At 39.7% G+C, this 14,551-nt stretch overlaps 1 protein-coding gene across 3 annotated transcripts in view; it reads right to left on the bottom strand.

Annotated features, from left to right (window-relative positions):
* LOC139409387 (volume-regulated anion channel subunit LRRC8C-like) overlaps positions 1-12,685 on the bottom strand; it is a 30,551-nt gene extending 17,866 nt beyond the window's left edge. The window contains exon 1 of one of the 3 annotated variants that reach the window (XM_071154475.1): positions 12,573-12,685. The gene's annotated coding sequence lies outside the window, so the exon portion shown is untranslated. Of the gene's footprint in view, positions 1-3,895; positions 4,048-12,572 lie in introns of those variants that run through there. The other 2 variants (XM_071154474.1, XM_071154476.1) reach the window with 2 other exon arrangements.
* Between the last annotated feature and the right edge of the window lie 1,866 nt (positions 12,686-14,551).

The raw sequence follows: 14,551 nt of genomic DNA, 5'->3' as shown, positions 1-14,551 counted from the left end.
TCCAATCAAGTTGTAGGAACATCTCAAGGATGATGAATGGAAACAGCATGCACCTGAGCTCAATTTCGAGTCTCATAGCAAAGGGTCTGAATACTTATGCAAGCATTTCTTTAAAAAAAATGTTTTTGCTTTGTCATTATCAGGTAGTGTTATTGATGAGAAAAAATATATTCAATACATTTTATAATAAGGCTGCACCATAACAAAATGGGGAAAATGTCAAGGGGTCTGAATACTTTCCGAATGCATTGTTTATGGAGCTATGCTAGTAGCATCATCAAGGCCTTATAAGTGTATGCCTCTCATGCCTACAATGACTCATAATTTACTATCCCTGATTTAAAAAGAGCTCCAACAACTGGTGGTTATCTCCAAAAGAGTTAAATTACAGTCGAAGTCGGAAGTTTACATACACCTTAGACAAATACATAAACTCAGTTTTCACAATTCCTGACATTTAATCAGAGTAAAAAAATTCCCTGTTTTAGCTCAGTTAGGATCACCACTTTATTTTAAGAATCTGAAATGTCAGAATAATAGTAGAAATAATAATTGATTTAAACTTTTATTTCTTTCATCACATTCCCAGTGGGTCAGGAGTTTACATACACTCAATTAGTATTTGGTAGCATTGTCTTTACATTTTTTTTTACTTGGGTCAAACATGTCGGGCAGCCTTCCACAAGCTTCCCACAATAACTTGTATGAACTTTGGCCCATTCCTCCTGACAAAGATGGTGTAACTGAGTCAGGTTTGTAGGCCTCCTTGCTCCACATGCTTTTTCAGTTCTGCCCACACATTTTCTATACGGTTGAGGTCAGGGCTTTGTGATGGCCACTCCAATACCTTGACTTTGCTGTCCTTAAGCCATAATGCCACAACTTTGGAAGTATGCTTGGGATCATTGTCCATTTGGAAGACCCATTTGCGACCAAGCTTTAACTTCCTGACTGATGTCCTGAGATGTTGCTTCAAAATATCCACATAATTTTCCATCCTCATGATGACATATATTTTGTGAAGTGCACCAGTCCCTCCTGCAGCAAAGCACCCCCACAACATGATGCTGCCACCCCCGTGCTTCACAGTTAGGATGGTGTTCTTCGGATTGCAAGCCTCCCCCTTTTTGCTCCAAACATAACGATGGTCAATATGGCCAAACAGTTCTATTTTTGTTTCATCAGACCAGAGGACATTTCTCCAAAAAGTATAATCTTGTCACTATATGCAGTTGCAAACCGTAGTCTGTCGTTTTAATGGCGGTTTTGGAGCAGTGGCTTGTTCCTTGCTGAGCGGCCTTTTAGGTTATGTCTATATAGGACTCGTTAGATGCATTTCTACCTGTTTGCCCCAGCATCTTCACAAGGTCGTTTGCTGTTGTTCTGGGATTGATTTGCACTTTTCACACCAAAGTACGTTAATCTCTAGGAGACAGAACGCATCTCCTTCCTGAGCGGTATGACGGCTGCGTGGTCCCATGGTGCTTATACTTGCATACTATTGTTTGTACCTTCAGACATTTGGAAATTGCTCCCAAGGATGAACCAGACCTGTGGAGGTCTACAATTTTTTCTGAGATCTTGGCTGATTTCTTTTGAATTTCCCATGGTTTCAAACAGAGGCACTGAGATTGAAGGTAGGCCTTGAAATACATCCACAGGTACACCCCCAATTGACTCAAATGATGTCAATTAGCCTATCAGAAGCTTCTAAAGCCACCATCCAAGCTGTTTAAAGGCACAGTCAACTTAGTGTATGTGAACTTCTGACCCACTGGAATTGTGATACAGTGAATAATAAGTTAAATAATCTGTCTGTAAACAATTGTTGGAAAAATTACTTGTGTCATGCGCAAAGTAGATGTCCTAACCGACTTGCCAAAACTATAGTTTGTTAACTTCTTATGGGCAGGTAGGACGGTAGCGTCCCACCTGGCCAACATCCGGTGAAATTGCAGAGGGCGAAATTCAAACTACAGAATTATAAATATTTAACTTTCATAAAATCACAAGTGTAATACATCAACATCAAGCTTAACTTCTTGTTAATCCAGCCGCTGTGTGCGAAAGCACACCATGCGATTATCTGAGGACAGTGCTCTGCATACAAAAGCATGAAAAACATATTTCAACCAGGCAGGTGCGCCGCGAAAGTCAGAAATAGCGATATAATAAATGCCTTACCTTTGATGATCTTCTTCTGTTGGCACTCCAAAAGGTCCCAGATACATCACAAATGGTCCTTTTGTTCGATAATGTCCTTCTTTATATCCATAAAAACTCAGTTTAGCTGGCGCGCTTCAGTCAATAATCCACCCAGTTTCCTTCCATCAAAATGCATACAAAATTAATCACAAACGTTACTAATAAGCTTTTCCAAACAAGTCAAACAACCTTAGGTACCCTAATACGTAAATAAACAATCAAATTTAAGATGGAGAATTGTTATTGTCTTTACCCGAGAAAAATACCAAAGAACGCGCTCTCTTATACAGGCTTGGAAACACTACAGCCAAAATGCGAGCCACCTAGAAAAACTACCATTTCTGGCTCATTTTTCCAAAGACCAGCATGAAACTCTTTCTAAAGACTGTTGACATCTAGTGGAATCCCTAGGAACTGCAATCTGGGAGGATTTCGCCTTATAATAAATTATTGAAAATATTATTATAATAAATTATTGAAAGCAGTGGCAGGCTGAAATTATTATTTTTTTAGATGGTTTGTCCTCGGGATTCGCCTGCCATATCAGTTATGTTATACTCACAGACACTGGAAACTTTAAACTTTCCAAATCTACCAATTATATGCATATCCTAGCCTCTGGGCCTGATTAACAGGCAGTTTACTTTGGGCAAGCTTTTCATCCGGACGTGAAAATACTGCCCCCTACCCAAGAGAGGTTAACAAGAAATTTGTGGAGTGGTTGAAAAACGAGTTTTAATGACTCCAACCTAAGTGTATGTAAATCTCCGACTTCAACTGTAGGTACAATCGTCCCAGCGCCTCTGTTAGAAGGTGTGCCAATACCAGTAGGAGACGGATGCACAAAAAACATTTTATTTCACACACACACCAACATAGCAAGAGGGGACTGGTAATAGTGGTAGTGCTGGTGGTATCTGTAATAGAACAGAAGATAGAGAGTATGCATGTAGAATAGGCATAGATAAAGATATAGGCCTCTAGTGACCAAAAGGCCATTTTAGCATAAGCAGCGCCATTGAGGGCGTCCACCATTTTAAAATTGTCAAAGAAGTAAACTGGGTTGGGATTCCTATGGGTTGTAGCCTCATTAGCGCTGCCCATGCTGTCACAAATCCTATAATGGTACAGATATAAAGATGAGTCCTCTATTTTAAACATAACACTCAATATAAACAATATAGCAGTGGGCTAGCACGTTAGGCCAGGGGCTTGTAAACTAGGTACAGTACAAGGCATACAGGGAAGCTACAATTAGCAAGGCTAACAGCGATGGCTACCAGGGAAAAGAGCTACCATTGACCAAAGGACTAAGACGGCACACAGAAGGACAATATACAATAGCAGATAGCTTAGATATGCTATGTGACTATGCTATGTAAACAACAAAAGGCCATGGGGCAGCCATCACAACACAGCAGCCATCTTGAGGCCTATATGATCAAGCCTGGGGTGTATTCATTCTGCCAATTCTGTTGCAAAATGTTTCTTAAGCGGAAGCAAGCAGAATGAAACAGGGATGGACCTACCTGAATTTGTCCAATAGAAACTCGTTTTGCTTTGTTTGCTTCCATTTGGTTCTTAAACGGTAAACGATTTCCATAATGACTACACCCCCGTAGACCTACTGGCTGGCCTAAACATAAACAAGCAGTTTTCAATTCACCCACACCCAGCAAAGTCCACTTACTATATCATGGACGCACGCACTAACACTAGCTAGCGTGTGTTGTCAGAGTCCAGGGCTCTGGAAAAAGGTTAGTTGGGTGTGTCCCAGCTGTTGGTGTGCAGGGCAGAGGTTTATAAGAGAGCTCCTCACTCTGCCACTGCTTGCTGAAGACTGAGAGAAAGTGGCAGGAATTGGGTATCTGTGACCCCAGATGACTGGCTGTGATTGGCTGACCCCACAGTTGAATAAGGCAACCCTAGCAACCTGGCCTGGCAACAGAGGTGTGAAGTGCAAGTTTAGGCCCCTTAGGCTCCAATGGGAGTGGGGGGCCTACTTTGTGCAGTTAGAAGTCCCAAAGTTGTGCCTCTTTGTCCCAGTTTCTCTCTCTCTCTCTTTCTCTCTCTCTCTCTCCTAGACTTCTAGTCATGTGTCCTTCAGACACAAATAGTCGAAACATATAATGTGCAATTTACTATATAAAGTCCATAGTTTCAGCTTAAAGCTGCAATATGTAACTTTTGGGTGACAGACCAAATGCACATAGAAAGGTGAGTTATAGATCTTCACGTTAAAGTCTATGAAGTGGTAGATGTGTTCTATGTGCACTATTTCTATGCATCCTGTTTTTAAGTTTAGTTTTTTTTATCTTTTACATTTCGTTTTTTATACCAGCTTTAAACAGCTAAAAATAAAATACTATATTTTGGGTTGTTGCAGCAGTTTACATGGTACAATGATTATCTACACTTGTTTTGTCACAGAAACTGAAATAAGGTGAAATATTAGGTGCAAAACACACTAAACAGAAAAGAATCATCCATAACTCATTACCCATAACACAAAGGTGAAAACAGGCTGCCTAAGTATGGTTCTCAATCAGGGACAACGATTGACGGCTGCCTCTGATTGATTTGACCATACCAGGCCAAACAGAGAAATACCAAATAATAGAAAAAAGAACATAGACTGCCCACCCAACTCACGCCCTGACCATACTAAAACAAGTGCGTGACACACTGCTCATAAAGCAAATTTACAACTTTTATTATTAAAAAACATAAAATATCGTCATACTGTAAATTTTTGGGAAAATACTGTGATATAATATTTTGGCCATATCGCCCAGCCCTAATAGCATGTATAAGGAAGCAACTGAAGAATTAACAGATTTATCATATTCTAGAAAGAAGATTAGCAAACTAGATGGTCATTGTTTGACAGTAATTTTCATTTTGTTCTTGAATGCTTCCATTTGAAATCAGGACAAAGAAAAACCATGATATTGGGGATATTCACGAAATGTAATCCATAGAAGGGTCCTTTGGAGGAAGGATTGTTGACATATACACTAAGTGTACAAAATATTATCCATGACACAGACTGACCAGGTGAATCCAAGAGAAAGCTATGATCCCTTATTGATGCCACTTGTTAAATCCACTTCAATCAGTGTAGATGAAGGGGAGGAGACAGGTTAAAGAAGGATTTATAAAGCCTTGATACAATTGAGACATTAATTGTGTATGTGTGCCATTCAGAGGGTGAACGGCCAAGACACAATATTTAAATTCCTTTGAACGGGGTATGGTAGTAGGTGCCAGGTGCACCGGTTTGTGTCAAGAACTGCAACGCTGCTGTGTTTTTCATGCTCAACAGTTTCCCTTGTGTATCAAGAAGTGTCCACCACCCAAAGGATATCCAGCCAAATTGACACAACTGTTGGAAACATTGTCGTCAACATGGGCCAGCATCCCATTAATGTGTATGTAGTCTTTAGCACTAAACAACTCTATCAAAACATGTCTCAAGAGTGCTACAGAAAAATATTTTAGTACATCAAATAACACTACAATTTTAACACTTTCAAGCCAAAAATTAGATATTTTTGTTATAGATGTTTCTATACGCCAAAATATGAATTTATCTGTAGTGGGGATTTAGAGCATCCAGACCAGGCCTGGTCTAAGGGATGGCTTACTCTGGAGATTCCTTCAATATTTTTATAATTACAGGACTGCTCTGAAACAGAGACCTTGGTCTCAGCATGACTCTGTTTTAAAATAAAGGTTCAATTAAAAACAGCTGCACTGTTTTAAATAGACCACCATGCCAGTAAAAAACAATCATCTTTAACCAGGGTTGGTCAGCATACAGATTCTGAGTATTTCACTGTGGAGACTATACAGTACTACTAACATCTCTAATTGTACTTCACAATATTGAGTATGTTTACATGCAGAATAATAATTAGATGTTAAACTGATTGTAGCAGTAGGCCCAGTATTGAAATAGTCATGTTAACACCTTACCTTGCTTATCTTAATTGGCATAAGGTTAAAATTGAAGTAAGCATAAGCCGATTAAAACATCTAGTTTTCTAAGCAATCTTTCAAATTATTAGGACATGCAAACAGCTTGATGGCATTCCAGCTGTGTATTTCATCTACACATATGCCAGCACCGTTAGCAAAGCCTCCCTTTTATGAGTCAGGTGATTTCGTAAAAACTGAAAGTATGCATCTTAGAAATAGTTTTCACATACAAACCTTATATGTCCCAACTCAGAATCAAAAAGGTTTCGCAAAAATAACATGGTCACTGTGGTAGAATTTTTATTTTGATTGCCGATGTTCTGCATTCATCAAAAGTCCCATCAGGTAGCCTGATTTTTATTATATGAATTACATTAATCTGACAATCCACAATAATCATGTTATTATGTGTTTGCTCATTGTTTATTTGAAGAGTTCATGAGTAAAAGGACCACCAAGTTAAGGAGTAAAAGGACTACCAACTTTACCCATTTCATGTATAAAAAAAAATGTAAAACTGCTATTGGGTAAACTATAGCTACTTGAATATAACGTTGAATCTCCCTTTCTCTTAAAATCAATGTATTAAGATGATTTAACGTTCATTTATTTTTTCACAGTTATTGTCCATGGATGCCGGGTTACACTATAATACGACAATTCTGCCAGCGCTAGATCACACCCAGTCCCCAGTCAGTCCCCAGGATAACACATCCTGTTCAATATCGGTTCATTAGATATTCATTAGGACCAGGGAAAAACACTGTAGAAAATATTAGTCTCTAGGGTCCCTTTGAGAGAATAGTGGAGTGAACTTGTAACAATAGGTCTTAAATGTTAACAATAATGCAATAACGTCAGACTTACGTAGGACAAATCTTTTAACAATAACTTGTACAATGGAAACCGGAAATATATTATAAGCTACAACTGGTAAATATTTTTCAACTGCATAATGCAAACTGCTGAGCCTATTTTCTGATCTTAAAGCAGACTGTTATCCTTGTTCAACTTCAAAACACATACTATGAATGGTCTTTCCCAAAAAACAACAACCATAAACCATCCCCTCTGGACAGGATATTGACAAACTCAAAGGTGTTAGTATTAGACTATACAGTATAAGGCTAATCTATGGTGTGAATTCTCTGCCTCGCAAAAATAGGCACTCATTCTGCTAACCAGTTAATCATATTCTCTGTGAAGCCATGGGGTGGAGAAGCAGAGGGGTAGGAAATGGGGAATAGGTGATATCATTATCCACTAGAGTAATCCCCACCACTTTCATATTTCTACCCTTTTAACAAAATAATATAGGCTAAGTGTGAGCAGTCAACTAATTGAGTTATGTGGTATATGCTAAACTCAATATCAGCACTCTTTAGTAGCAGTACCAGAGTGCAGAAGGCTCAGGTTACATGGGCTATAGACAGTAAAAATCTTTATATTTCTTAAAATAACATGGTCTCTGTGGTAGAACGTTTATTTCGATTTCCCCATCAAGTAGCCTATTTCAGATGTGTCCATGTAAACAGGATTATTAGGTCAATTGCTGTTCTTGCAACGGATGTAAACATTAAAATCAAACTATCAAATTAATCTGACTATTCACAACAATCGTATTATTGTGTGCATGTAACTACTCATTCTAACGAAATATGCGCTATGTAAACAACATGGACCTTTACAATCAATCATAATACAATAACAAAATGTGCCTTATGCCTAATTCACATTATATCGGAGCAGTCCGTTGCATGGCGCCGGATGTCATTAATTTCAAGGGGGACCGTCGCAACGGAGTCGTATCGCAATGTTTCAGTTGAAGGCTCTGTTGAGAAACGGATGCCGCATACATATAATTTTTTACAAACTTTGAGTTGTCTTTAGTGCAGCTAGAGTCCGTCAAAAGAACAGGAATTACCAAACCACAGAACAAGATGAAAATGAGGTTTTCGGTGATGGCTTTATCGAATAAGTAGCAATGTGTAAACAATTACCCATTCCGTTAAGTGAACACTAAATTAATAGTAATGTTAAATAATACACTTTGGCTGTTAAGCAAATTACAGTGCATTCGGAAAGTATTCAGACCCCTTGACTTTTTCCACATTCTGATACGTTATAGCCTTATTCTAAATAGCTTATGAAAAAATCTACACACAATATCCCACAATGACAAAGCAAAAATAGGCTTTTAGAAATGTTACACATTTCATAAAAATTAAAAACTGAAATATCACATTTACATAAGTATTCAGACCCTTTACTCAGTACTTTCTTGAAGCACCTTTGGCAGCAATTACAGCCTTGAGACTTTTTGGATATGACGCTCCAAGCTTGGTACACCTGTATTTGGGGAGTTTCTCCCAGTCCTCTCCACAGATCCTCTCAAGCTCTGTTAGGTTGGATGGAGAGCGTCTCTGCACAGCTATATTCAGGTCTCTCCAGAGATGTTGGATCGGGTTCAAGTCCGGGCTCTGGCTGGGCCACTCAAGGACATTCAGAGACTTGTCCCGAAGCCACTCCTGCATTGTCTTGGCTGTGTGCTTAGGGTTGTTGTCCTGTTGGAAGGTGAACCTTCGCCCCAAGTCTGAGGTCCTGAACTCTCTGGAGCAGGTTTTCATCAGGGATCTCTCTGTACTTGGCTCTGTTCATCTTTCCTTCAATCCTGACTAGTCTCCCAGTCCCTGCCACTGAAAAACATCCCCACATCATGATGCTGCCAACACCATGCTTCACCATAGGGATGATGCCAGGTTTCCTCCAGATGTGAGGCTTGTCATTCAAACCAAATAGTTCAATCTTGGTTTCATCAGACCAGAGAATCATGGTGCCTTTTAGCAAACTCCAAGCAGACTGTCATATGCCTTTTACTGAGGAGTGGCTTCTGTCTGGCCACTCTACCATAAAGGCCTGATTGATGGAGTGCTGCAGAGATGGTTGTCCATCTGGAAGGTTCTCCCATCTCCACAGAGGAACTCTGGAGCTCTCTCAGAGTGACCATCAGGTTATTGATCATTACCCTGACCAAGGCTTGTGGTTCCAAACTTCTTCCATTTAAGAATGATGGACCACTGTGTTCTTGGGGACCTTCAATGCTGCATTTTTGTGGTACTCTTCCCCAGATCTGTGCCTCGACACAATTCTCTCACAGAGCTTTACGGACAATTCCTTCAACCTCATGGCTTGGTTTTTGTTCTGACAAGCACTGTCAACTGTGGGACCTTATATAGACAGATGTGTGCCTTTCCAAATCATGTCCAATCAATTCAATTTACCACAGGTGGACTTCAATGAAGTTGTAGAAAAATCTCAAGGATGATCAATGGAAACAGCATGCACCTGAGCACAATTTAAAGTCTCATAGCAAAGGGTCTGAATACTTATGTAAATAAGCTTACTTTGTTTTTTATTTGTAATAAGTTTGCAAAACTTTCTACAAACCTGTTTTCGCTTTGTCATTATGGGGTATTGTGTATGTAGGTTGTTTTTTTTAATCCATTTTAGAATAAGGCTGAAACGTAACAAAATATGGAAAAAGTCAAATGGTCTGAATACTTTCTGAATGCACTGTATATTATATGACTGTTGTCTGACGTTTTACTTCTTGGTAATGGTAATGACGTTTATTTTTAATGATAATTATTAGGTGGCGGTCGCTAGCTACAGTATCTTCAACATAGCTTATAGATTTTAGCTACCTAGCCGCTCTGTAGGCTAGTGTGACTTGGCAGAAGTTAGAGAAAGAAGTTGAGGAAAATGTAACTAAATGAAACATGTTTTATTATCACTTGAAACAACTTCTTGTGACTCCCCATCCCGGGTCCGGGAGCGTAATCATCGCCTGACACTAATTAGAATAACGCAACGGACATAAATATCCCTAGAAAATATTCCTATTCATGAAAATCACAAATGAAATATATTGAGACACAGCTTAGCCTTTTGATAATCACCCTGTCATCTCAGATTTTCAAAATATGCTTTACAGCCAAAGCTAGACAAGCATTTGTGTAGGTTTATCGATAGCCTAGCATAGCATTATGCCTTCCTAGCAGCATGTAACCTTGTCACAAATCAGAAAAGCAATCAAATTAAATAGTTTACCTTTGATGAACTTCGGATGTTTTCACTCACGAGACTCCCAGGTAGATAGCCAAAGTTTATTTTTTTCCAAAATATTATTTTTGTAGGCGAAATAGCTCAGTTTGTTCTTCTAGTTTGGCTGAGAAATCGACCGGAAATTGCAGTCACGAAAACGGCGAAAAATATTCCAAATTAGCTCCATAATATGGACAGAAACATGGCAAACGTTGTTTCGAATCAATCCTCAAGGTGTTTTTCTAATACCTATTCGATAATATATCCGTCGGGACAATTCGTTTTTCAGTAGGACCGATTGGAGTAATGGCTACCTCTGTATTTTACGCGAGAATCTCTCTCGGAGCCACCATGTGGCCACTTACGCAATGTGGCCGCCTACGGCTATTCTTCAACAAAAATGCGTAAAACTACGTCACAATGCTGTAGACACCTTGGGGAATACGTAGAAAGCGTAAGCTCGTTGATGGCACATTCACAGCTGAATAGGGACTCATTGGAACGCAGAGCTTTCAAAACCTGGGGCACTTCCGGATTGGATTTTTCTCAGGCTTTCGCCTGCAACATCAGTTCTGTTATACTCACAGACAATATCTTTACCGTTTTGGAAACGTTAGAGTGTTTTCTATCCAAAGCTGTCAATTATATGCATATTCTAGCATCTTGTCCTGACAAAATATCCCGTTTAAAACGGGAACGTTTTTTTCTTCCAAAAATGAAAATACTGCCCCTAGAGTCGCAACAGGTTTTAAATGAAAAGGTTTAATTTTGCAATCTCCCAAACCAAATGCGATCACTGATGAGAGACTAGGCTCTCCTCCATCATGTTCTGCATTGTGAGGCTTAGTCCCATGTGGCTCAGTTGGTAGATCATGGCACTTGCAATGCTAAGGTTATGGGTTCAATTCCCACGGGGGACCAGTACAAACAATAATGAAAATGTATGCACTCAATACTGTGTGTTGCTCTGGATAAGAGTGTCTGCTAAATACTAAAATGACAATCTTAGGCTCTCCGTAGCAGAACAAGATTGTATGAAGATGACGTACGGTGTAATGAAATAAGTCACAATGTGTACAGGGCTTGTCCCTAGTGATGTCCGTCTGACAGCCTTGGTTCTATAGTGGATGTCGATGGGTGTTTTTTAGGGCAGCTGTGTTCTTGTGGATCCAGGCTGCGTTCAGTACAAAAAATCAGAATGCAACATTCAATTAAAACGGAAACAGTGCTGTTCTGAACGACTAGTTGAAAAATGGTGAGGGGTTGAGTTGTGGGTTGGGGAACACTGTCAGAATGGGCATTGCCTTTTAAATACATCACTCATTGCTTCAAGCCACACCCCACCACAAGAAAAGGAAAGGGGTACCTAGTCAGTTGCACAACGGAATCCATTCAATCTAAATGTGCCTTCTGCATTTAACCATACCCCTCTAAATCAGAGAGGTGCGGGGGGCTGCCTTAATCGACGTCATCAGTGCCCGGGAGCAGTTGTTGTTGGGGGTTGACTGCCTGGCTCAAGGGCAGAAAGGCAGACTTTTCCACCTTGCCGAATCGGGGATTCGAACCAGTGTACCTTTCGGTTAATGGCCCAACAACCTAGGCCTACCGAAACCCGATTATGACAATACTTTTTGGGGGGTTCAAGGTTATTGTCAATAATTGTCGTTACACTATTATACGATAGTCTATAATATAAGATATACATTTAAAAAAATAACATTCCCTCTAGACAGGATATCGACAAACTCAAGGAGTTAGTCATAGGCTATACAGTATAAGGCTAATAATCTATGGTGTGAATTATCTGCCTCGTATAATAAATAGGCACTCATACAGTTAACCAGGTATTCATATGGCCTGTGAAGCCATTTCACAACTACTTTTCTCCTATTTTCTTTTTGAGAAGAGGGGTAGGAGATGCGGGAATAGGTGATATAATTATCCAAACTTGAGAAATCCCCACCACTTTTCATATTTCTTGCCTTTAAACAAAATAATAAAGCCTAGACAATGTGTGGGCATACAACTAATTGAGATATGTGGTGTTTGCCTAACTCAATATTAACACTCTTCAGTAGCAGTACCAGCTAGTGCAGGAGGCTCAGGTTACATGGGCTATAGACAGGCGAAAGTTAAAATGTTTATCTATATCGCTTACCGGCAACAATGTGTAGGCTCATTTACAGTAAAACCTAAATACAGTCACAGATAATGTTACGAAATTTGCCCTATGTAAACAACATTGACCGTTACCATCAGTACAATAACAAAATATTCCTTACCCTTGCTGTTCGTCCGCCTATAGGTACTGTTTTTTTAGTGTAACGGCAGCGATCATGTCATTGTGGACCAGTGCTGCGTTCAGTAGGCTACGAAAAATCGGGGTGCAACATTCAACTTAACGGAAACGGTGCTGTTCTTTATGACCAGTTGAAAACCGGGGAGGGGTTGGGGAACGCTTTCGGAATGGCTGCTTCCCTTTAAATACGTCACTAATTGCTTCAAGCCACACCCCGCCACACCCATCAAACCAAGCAAATGTAGACCTGTCGAAAGTCTGTTCAAGAACGTTGAAGATCGTTTTTGGGAAACGTCTTCCATTATAAACAACCACGCAATATAGCAAACGTTTAATCTAACTGAACGCACCAGTGGTGTGTCCTCCGCTTTTTGTGAGCTAGCTAGTTCAATGCTAATGGAAAATTGCTTGTGGGGTAGACTGTTGTATTTTCTGGAAGGCCATCTCAGATTTGTTCCAGAAATGGAAGGACTACCCTTGATTGGTTCCAGTTAGGAAGAATCAAAGCTTTGGCAATGAAGGAAGGGATGTCAATAATCAAGGCTGTGCACAGACCTTTTGGGGGGCAAGTTCTCAAACAAAAAATAGGTCACTCTTTGAGAAATTATTATTTTAAATTAAGAGGGGAAAGCAGCATGAGTTAAGTATTTAGCAAAAACGTTTTTGAACTGCAATAAATGCTGCACTTATTATTAACAATGACCCAACACAATTCCAGTCAAAATAAAATATTGTAAAAAATACTGTAGCCATCCGTTCGTTATACACTGTAAAAATAGAAAGTCTTAAAACACCATGATTGTGTATTGAAATCATGAAAAGTAGGGACTCTAAACTGAGATCTTGGGAGGGTGTTTGAATGTAAACCCAATGTAAGTGGGATTACACACAGAATGTGTTTTAAAACAGAAATGCAGTACTCTGAAACACCAAAAGCGTTTTTAAGAAAGCTTTGTGAAAGCCCTTTTTGGAGTTTCATCGCATGTAAAAGGAAGCATAAAAACACAAAAACTGTGTTTCTCATACAATCAAAATACAAATGGTTTATAGCTTAAATGTTTGATGAGGCTCTATGGATAATATTTTTTGGTAGAATAGCACCTTTAATTATTTATGCTTTATTTTGACAGATCAGAAACAGGAGAGGCAGTAAGATGGTACATTTCATAAACATTTTACCCACTCAACCACATAGCCACACTGTAAGAAATTATTCTGAGGTGAATTGAAACTGACCCCCCAAAACATAAAACATACACTGAGTGTACAAAACATTAAGAACACCTTCCTAATATTAAGTTGCACCTCCTTTAGCCCTCAGAACAGCCGCAATTCTTCGGGGCATGGACTCTATAAGTTGTCGAAAGCGTTCCACAGGGATGCTGGACCATTTCGATTCCAATGTTTCCCACAGTTGTGTCAAGTTAACTGGATGTCCTTTGGGTGGTAGACCATACTTGATACACACGGGAAACTGTTGTGAAAACCCAGCAAAGTTGCAGTTCTTGACACACTCAAACCGGTGCGCCTGGCACCTACTACCATACCCCACAATTCAATCTTTTGTTTTGCCCTTTCACCCTCTGAATGGCACACATATGTAACAGTATAACTTTAGACCGTCCCCTCGTCCATACCCGGGCGCGAACCAGGGACCCTCTGCACACATCAACAACAGTCACCCACGAAGCATCGTTACACATCGCTCCACAAAAGCAGCGGCCCTTGCATAGCAAGGAGAACTACTACTTCAAGGTCTCAGAGCAAGTGACATCACCGATTGAAACGCTATTTAGCGCGCACCGCTAACTAACTAAGCTAGCCGTTTCACATCCGTTACACATACACAAATCATGTCTAAATTGTCTCAAAGTTTCCCACGCCAGTGAGGTTGGGACAGACAGCTGTTTTTATGGCGTTTCTATTGGATATATGGGATCATCAGATCATGATATGTTTTTC

The sequence above is a fragment of the Oncorhynchus clarkii genome, chromosome 5, assembly GCF_045791955.1.
Source record: "Oncorhynchus clarkii lewisi isolate Uvic-CL-2024 chromosome 5, UVic_Ocla_1.0, whole genome shotgun sequence".
NCBI classification, from domain to species: domain Eukaryota; kingdom Metazoa; phylum Chordata; class Actinopteri; order Salmoniformes; family Salmonidae; genus Oncorhynchus; species Oncorhynchus clarkii.
The sequence above is the reverse complement of the archived record's forward strand: the minus strand, read 5'-3'. Positions and strand labels throughout refer to the sequence as shown.